The 8774-nt window shown below is 46.0% G+C and overlaps 1 long non-coding RNA gene across 1 annotated transcript; it reads right to left on the bottom strand.

Annotated features, from left to right (window-relative positions):
- Window positions 1–4785: 4785 nt before the first annotated feature.
- Window positions 4786–5871, bottom strand: LOC123150031 (uncharacterized). The gene is made up of 2 exons (XR_006474920.1): window positions 5255–5871; window positions 4786–5175 (listed from the first exon to the last, which is right to left on the bottom strand). It is a non-coding gene; the product is annotated as an uncharacterized lncRNA (long non-coding RNA).
- Window positions 5872–8774: the final 2903 nt, after the last annotated feature.

The following is an 8774-nucleotide window of genomic DNA, read 5'->3' as shown; positions in this document are numbered from 1 at the left end:
AAAAATGTGAAAAGGGAAGTGAACTCCCCCCCCCCCCCACGCTGCGCCAACCGGCCCAACTACCCAACTGGCCGGTCCAGTCGGCCAGCACAGCCGCTGCCACCTTTACCCCCCCCCCCCTCCCACGACGCAAACCCTAACCACTCGATCCCCCACTCCCCCATGATTCCCACTTCCCCTCATTCCCTCCTGCCCCGATCTGGGTTGAACACCACAGCCCCCCGACACCGCTGCCTCGGCCCCGTCGATTGCCGACGCCACCTGGAGGCCTCCCCTTCCTCGCCGGACCTTGCTGGATGCCCTCACCGCCTCGAAGCGCCAGACCCCGTCATCGGATCGCCGTCGCCCGGAGCTGCCCTCACCGGACCGTCCCGCCCCGCCTCTCCTTAGACGGTCGTTGTCGAGCCTCGTCGGTCCCCGATCCCCTGCAAACAGGGGTGAGCCGCCCTCCTCCACGTCTCTCCTCTTCCCTGTAGATCGAACACGCTCGCGCCATCCCCGATCTGCCTAGGTCAACGTGCCCATCTCCATCGCCGCGGTCAACACAACGGCCTCCCCATGCCTTCCCATGCGTCGCGCCGCCGAGGCCGCCTCTGCCAGCACACGCCTCGCCTCGCTCGCTGTCGCGACGCACACGCGTACTTCGATGCAGCCACGATGTCGCTGCCTCCGCCAGCGTCGGCCGCCCTGCACCGCAGCCCGCGCCTCGCTGTGCCCCGCGCCGGCGCCAGCGTCTTGCTTCCCACCGCCTGCAGCCATGCTCGCCGTTGGCCTCTGCCTCCACAGCTTGCCCCGCACGGCCTCTCTCGCCTGCTGCCGCGCTCGAGCCCCATCCCCACTCGCTACCGCAGTCGCCTCCTGCTGCTTGCTGCCTCGCCCGCGCCTACGCCGCTGGCCACGCCGGCTCGCCTGCCGACGCTCGCCGCTCTAGGCGCCGCTGCTGCCGCCCCGCCTCTGCTCCCTACGCCACCGCTGGCCTCGCCGTGGCCGAGGCCGCCCCTCCAGCCGCTGTCGTGGCCCGTGGCCGGCGCCACTAGTGACCTTGGGCGCGGGTGCCCGTACCCGCGTGCCCGGTAAACCGCCCGCTCCGGTGGCCGGGTGTGCCACTGCCAGTGGGGCCCATGCCCTTGTGTTGTAAAAAAAGGTTTGGAAATATATATATATATATATATATATATATATAATTGATTAATTGATTAATTTAATTAATTAGGTTTAACTAAACTAATTACTAGTTAGTCTAATTAGTCATCTAATTAGTTGGTGTGTGTATGACAGGGGGGCCCACCCCTTGTTCACCAGTCAAACGGTGGCTGGTCAACTGGGACCCCCTAGCCCACCTGTCAGCCTCTAGTACTTTTCTGCGTATGCAGAGCTGGGCGCACCTAGCATTTTAGTCTTTATTTTCGAATTAATAATAAATCCAGGAAAAGTTCCAATCTTTGAAAAATCATAGAAAATAATCCGTAACTTGAATGAAAATGTTGTGTAGATGAAAGTTGCTCAGAACAACGAGATGAACCCGAATACGTTGTCCGTTCATCTGTCACACTTCCCTATCATTGCAAACATCGAACCTTTTCCCTCCGATTCGTCTGTTCGAAAATGCCAAACTTTGGGAAAACATTCCCGAATGTTTCCCCCTTCACCTGTATCGTGTAACACTGCGTTAGAACACGTCTAGCTCTGCCTGTTGTCCTGTTATGCACTTGCTTGCTATGTATTTACTGTTCCCCCCCCCCTTCTCTTCGGTAGACCCCGTGACGATTGTCGATGCCGCTATGCTTGCTAGGATGATCAAGAGTAATTTAGAAAATGGTCCAAGTCCTACCGAGTTCGTTTTTTCGATCTATTTTTTTAACCATGCGTTCGAATGCAGCAAATGATATGGCGTTAGAAAGCTTGAACAAATGCTAAACTTTTTGGTATGTATTGTTTCTCCCAATTCATTACAGTTTTAAGTCAGTTTTGAAAATGGTGAAAAATGTATTTTCGCCGTAATTTCTACAAACTTTATCGGAATGAGGCAAATAATATACCGCTGAAAAGCTACGGAAAATGTGAAACTTTTTCATGTTGATGGTTTTCTCTGATTCCTAGCCGTTTTCAAGTAATTTCGAAAATGGCGAGATCATGCGTTCTGCCTTTATCGCGAAACAGATTCTTCGAAAATGCACCGCGTGAAGAACCTGAACTTTTCGGCGCGTGTACCTGAACTTCACTCTGTTTTTCACGTGATTTTTTTGCTCGTAGGTCTCCATCCACTGCTCGTAACTCTCCCTCCATTCACCGGAATTGAGCAAGTGATATACCAGTGGAAAGCTGCTGTAAGCACATAACTTTCCCGTGTTGATCGTTTTTTCATACTCGCGACAATTTTAAAAGTTTTTCATCTCAAATTCATTCACTATAGTAGTCAAACATCCTGTTGTTTTCATGTTGAACTTCCATGACGTATTTTCATTTGTAATTTTCTCATCCATCCGTTAGTGTTACACAAATAATATTTCTTTTCTACAAACTTATCTCACAATATATTTTTTAACTTTCTTCGACCGAGGACTTGAACTTACACAAATGATATTACTGCCGTTTTGAAGTAAATTAGAACACGACGAGATAATGATTTCTTCCTTCATCGTGAATAGAAATGCACTGCGTGAAGTAGTTGAACTTCTCGGGCATGTCTGTTTGAACTTCACTCTATTTTTTGACGTGCTATTTTTTGACGTACCGTTTTTTGCACTGCGTGAAGTAGTTGAACTTTTTGGGCATGTCTGTTTGAACTTCACTTTGTTTCACTTTATTGTATTTTTCCTATATGAAATACACACCATGTAGTACGTGAACTTCCGGTTGTTATCACCTTGAACTTCTCTCTGGTTTGAGAGAATTATTTTAAAACACAAAAAACAACATATTTTTAATGTATCTTGGACATCTAAATACATGGTGAACCTCTCTCACAAGAATTTTTGAACTTTACCTCGCCGAGCACTTGAACTTCTAGCAACCATTTTTACGTTTATGAGATTGTTTTCAAAAGTGCAAAAAATGGCGTTGTGCTTTTTATTTTTTGAAAAGCTAAATCCTAGGTTTTAATAAACTCCGAACTTCTATGTTATTTCAATTTGAACTTCACCTTTTTATATTTTGAGTAAATAATTGTATTCGATTTTTATACGGAAAAAATCGACCATGAAAATACAAGATGAACCTCTCTCGTAAGAATTTTTGAACTTCCCCGGACAGAGCACGTGAACTTCTTTCAACAAACCTTTCAAGCTTTTAGTTTTCTATGCTTTTATTCTCATTCGAAATGCATTCCTTACCGTAGTTGAACTTCTCGTTGTTTTGACCTTGAACTTCGGTCACGTATTTTTGTTCAACCTCTCACAAGAATTTTTGAACTTTCCCGGGCCGAGCTCTTGAACTTCTAGCGAAAAAACTTTTTAGCCTTTGCTTTTTTATTCTTATTTTTTTCATACCAAATGCACACTATGTAGTACGTGAACTTCTGGAAGTTATCAACCTAAACTTTTCTCGGTTACGTGAGAATATCTGAGTTTTTTATTTGAGCTTCACTATGTATTTTTTAGAAATGCTGAAATTGGACTTTTTTTAGAAACTTCTTCGTTATTTGAAATTGAACTTATTGGTCTTATTCCATAACTACACACCGCACAAACAATACACCTTTGAAAATCTATTAAAATTATCCAAATTTTTCTTGTTAAAAATTTGAACTTCTTTTGTTCTAATTTTTTTGAACTTCTTGGTTTTATTCTTTTAATAATAAGAAAAAATTGAATTTTTTATAGACACCTAACTTTACCATTTTTTAAATTTGAACTTCTTAGTTTTATTGGCTAGTAACTGGAAAACCCTTTTTTATAGACATTGAAACCACATTGTTATTTTAGTTTGAAGTTCTAGTTTTTTTAGAAAGCTGAAAACCATTTTTTATTACTTATTTTTTGAAATGTTCCTCTTTCTAATTTGAACTTCTCTAAATTTATTTACAAAAAGGGAAATCCTTTTTTATAAAGAATTTTGATTTACTTTTTATATTTGAACTTCTAGACTTGTCTTTTAGGAGAAACTTTTGCATGTAAATAGTTTTTTCAAAATTCACACCCTTTCTCAAAATGCATAGCCATGTAGAGAGTTTGAATAGATCACTACTTTTTAGAACAAAAATATTGATTTTTTATAAACACAGAACTTCCCTTTTTTTAAAACATCAAACTATTTTTGTTATTTTAATTTTAACTTCTTTGTTTTATTTATTTAAGAAATTGAACAAGTCAATCTTTTTCCTATGTGTGAAGTTTTACTGATTTTATATTTGAACTTATGTGCTAATTTACATGACCTTTTTAGAAGTAAATTTTGTAGACTAACTTTCTTTCTCTTTTACATATTTGAAACTTGTATATTTTGTATATATGAACTTCTTTCCTTTTTATATAAAAAATAAAACACGCAGAGTAAAGACAATAAAATTTGGAGATCATTGACCATAAGGATCAGTAGCGAAAAGACACTGCACACCTACAAAATAAAATCTCCAGTGGCCTGGTCATACAGTAATTACATGCACTTAATCATGTTTTATACGCAAAACAAGCACTAACTTGGCGTCACTACAATTCTCCACCACAAAATTAGCATCTTCTCTCAGCTTATCCAACCAGTGCCGGTTTTTGCATTATCTTGTTTATGCTTTTCTCCAAACGCATATAGCAAGCTAAATGTTTGATTTAAGAAGGCATTGAGGCAGTATCCTTACTGAAAATAAATTAGATCTTTCCGAGATACAATAGCTGAACTTTCCAACACAACACCACACACGTACGCAGCCAAAACAGTGCTCGCACACACGAACACACTAAAAACAGAGCGCACCAGTGCATACTCGCACACACGACTAAGGCTAGTCGAGCTCGGGGTCCAGCGGTTCATGGGCAGAGGATGGACCAGAAGGGCGGCAGAGCTCGAGGGAGCCGGCGACAGGGTGCAGGACGGCCAATCGACAAAGCAGCAGCTCGGTCTACGTGATCAAGAGGAGCAGCATCGGCAACAAATTGCTAGCTTGCGAGGCGATGGACTGCTCATGACCAAGGTGATGGACTGCTCATGCGGAAGGAGCCGAAGTGTTTTGATTTCCCTGCACTGTAACAAACATCGTCAGCTCATACAACACAAAATTTCTCACCGCTGTTCCTTTATTTCTCATAGCCAGTGAGCACACCAACGGTGCAGTTGATGACCGCGGGGAACATCCAGTGGAGGAAGGCGGAGCCACCGCTGGCTCTGTGGAAGAAGGCGGCCGCCGGCTCCGGGGAAGAAGGATGGAGGGGCGGCGGCTGGCGGGGTTGATGACGGTGCGCTGAATCAGGTGGATCCAGCAGGGACGCGCGTTGGCGTGGCCGGCAACGGGGATGCGGGAGGAGGTCGCCGACGCGGTTGGGAGCTCGCGGCAGCGGCAGGTCTGCGGGATGAGCCCCGCGGCGGCGGTGGGGTCTGCGGGAGGAGGCCCGCGGCGGCGGCGGGGTCTGCGGGAGGAGGCCCGCGGCGGCGGCTATGCCTCAGCCGGATCCTTTGGGGGCGGAGGTGCGGCGCGTCACCGGTTGGGGTCGGGCCTGCGGCGTGTCGGCGGCTGGGGGCGGGGCGTCCGCGTTGGTGGTGGACAGGGGCGAGGCGGCGGCGGTGTCGCCGGGTGGTGGTGGGTGCCGTGCTTGGATAGGGGAGGGCAGCAACAGGGTGGAGGGAGGGAGGGCGGCGGCGGGATGGAGGGGAGGCCGGCCGCGCGATGGAGGGGAGGGAGTCGGGGTGGAAGGGGATGGATCAGGGGAAGGTTTTTTTTCTCTATCGCCGCGGTTTCGGGAGTTCGGGAACGTCTTCGCCGCTCCTTATAAGGTGCGCTGATCTAAATAACTATTCTGATCCTATATATATATATAAATTAATTAACTTAATTAATTAGGTTTAACTAAACTAATTACTAGTTAGTCTAATTAGTCATCTAATTAGTTGGTGTGTATGACAGGGGCCTCACCCTCTGTTGACTGGTCAACTAGGACCCCTGGCCCACTTGTCAGCTTCTGGTATTTTTCTGCGTACGCAGAGCTGGGTGCACCTAGCATTTTAGTCTATTTCCAAATTAATAATAAATCCAGGAAATGTTCAAATCTTTGAAAAATCATAAAAAATAATCCAAACTCGGATGAAAATTGTTTGTACATGAAAGTTGCTCAGAACGACAAGACGAACCCGAATACACGGTCCGTTCATCTGCAACACTTCCCTAGCATAGCGAACATCGAACCTTTCCCCTCCGATTCGCCTATCCGAAAATGCCAAACTTCAGGAAAACATTTCCGGATGTTTCCCCTCTTCACCTGTATCACGTAACGTTGTGTTAGAACACGTCTAGCTCTGTCTGTTGTCCTGTTATGCACTTGCTTGCTATGTATTTACTATTTCTCCCCCCCTCTTATCTTCAGTAGACCCCGTGACGGCTGCCGATGCCGCTGTGATCAACTACGTCACCGACGACCTGCCCTTCTCGTCTGAGCAACCAGGCAAGCCCCCCCTTTGATCATCCCGATATTGCCCATTTCATTCTCTCGTGTTTGCATTAGATTTTGCTACTGTTATTGTTTGCTCCTATTCTGATGCATAGCCTGCTTTTGTAACCTACTCATTGTACCTTACCTGCTTATCCTAAACTACTTAGCATAGGTTGGATAGTGATCCATCAGAGACCCGCACCTTGTAATTGTTGCCCCTGCTTCATCATCGACGACTTGATCAACATGATCGACGAACAGAGCCCGACACCTCACATCACATCACGCTGCTTTTGTTGCTCGACTCTGCAGAGCTACTATCGAGTGCCGAGGGCGATACCTCACAACACACTCCTGATGACAACTCTGTAGTGTAGCTATTCGGTCGTGGCCCACGGGGTGGTTCCTCCTTCACCATTCCTGATACGGCTCTGACGTGCAACACCTCAAGTGTGAACCTTGAGGGTGGTTCCTCATACATTCACCTTGATGATTACATTGAGTGGAATTCACCGAGGGTGATTCCTTAGGTTTTCCTCCTTCATGTTTTGGACACACGGTTACCCGGACTTTACTTGAGACCATTGTTGAAGTCGGGTCGGCCCTGAGGGGTACCCGTGAGTTGATGTGGAAGTCGGGCGGGCCCGTTGAGCACCTGTGAGTTTTCTACGTGGCACGACCGGGCATTCTGGGCCCTTGCCGTAAGTCCATGAGACGGGGCGACGGGGTCACATTATCGTGAGTCTCTGCTCGTCTCCGCGAGCCCCCAATGCACTAACAGGTTTGGGTATTTGTTCTGAGTTGGCCTTTGGCCTTTACGCACTAACCACCACGCAAGAATAGTTATGGGCCTCGACATCATGGTAGCAAGTGGTAAAAGTGAGCATAAATGGTATTGCAATGCTAGAAAACAAGGCCTAGGGTTCATACTTTCACTAGTGCAAGTTCTCTCAACAATAATAACATAATTGGATCATACAACTATCCCTCAACATGCAATAAAGAGTCACTCCAAAGTCACTAATACCAGAGAACAAACGAAGAGATTATTGTAGGGTACGAATCCACCTCAAAGTTATCCTTTCTGATCAATCTATTCAAGAGTTAGTAGTAAAATAACATGAAGCTATTCTTTCCGTTCAATCTATCCTAGAGTTCATACTAGAATAACACCTTAAGACACAAATCAACCAAAACCCTAATGTCACCTAGATACTCCAATGTCACCTCAAGTATCCGTGGGTATGATTATACGATATGCATCACACAATCTCCTATTCATCTATTCAACCAACACAAAGAACTTCAAAGAATGCCCCAAAGTTTCTACCGGAGAGTCATGACGAAAATGTGTGCCAACCCCTATGCATAAGTTCACGAGGTCACGGAACTCGCAAGTTGATCACCAAAACATACATCAAGTGGATCACGTGAATATCCCATTGTCACCACAGATAAGCACATGCAAGGCATACACCAAGTGTTCTCAAATCCTTAAAGACTCAATCCGATAAGATACCTTCAAAGCGAAAACTCAATCCATTACAAGAGAGTAGAGGGGGAGAAACATCATAAGATCCAACTATAATAGCAAAGCTCACGATACATCAAGATCATGCCGAACCAAGAACACGAGAGAGAGAGAGAGAGAGAGAGAGAGATCAAACACATAGCTATTGGTACATACCCTCAGCCCTGAGGGTGAACTACTCCCTCCTCGTCATGAGAGCGCCAGGATGATGAAGATGGTCACTGGAGAGGGATTCGCCCCTTCGGCAGGGTGTTGAAACGGGTCTAGATTTGTTTTCGGTGGCTGCAGAGGCTTGCGGCGGCGGAACTCCCGAACTAGGTTATTTTCTAGAGGTTTCTATATTTATAGGAATTTTTGGCATCAGGAACAAGTCAGGGGGTCCCCGAGTCGTCCACGAGATAGGGCGGCACGCCCGGGGGGTAGGGCGCCCCCCCCCCCACCCTAGTGGACGGCTCGGGACTGTCCTGGCCCAACTCTTTTGCTCCAGGGCCTTCTTTTGGTCCATCAAAAATCATCCAAAATTGGCACATCAATTGGACTCTATTTGGTATTCCTTTTCTGTAAAACTCAAAAACAAGGAAAGAACAGAAACTGGCAATGGGCTCTAGGTTTATAGGTTAGTCCCAAAAATCATATAAATGCATATAAAACATCCTAGATGGATAACA

Source organism: Triticum aestivum, chromosome 7A (genome assembly GCF_018294505.1).
Source record: "Triticum aestivum cultivar Chinese Spring chromosome 7A, IWGSC CS RefSeq v2.1, whole genome shotgun sequence".
Lineage (NCBI taxonomy): Eukaryota > Viridiplantae > Streptophyta > Magnoliopsida > Poales > Poaceae > Triticum > Triticum aestivum.
Note: the sequence above shows the minus strand (reverse complement) of the source record. Positions and strands in the feature narration are given on the sequence as shown.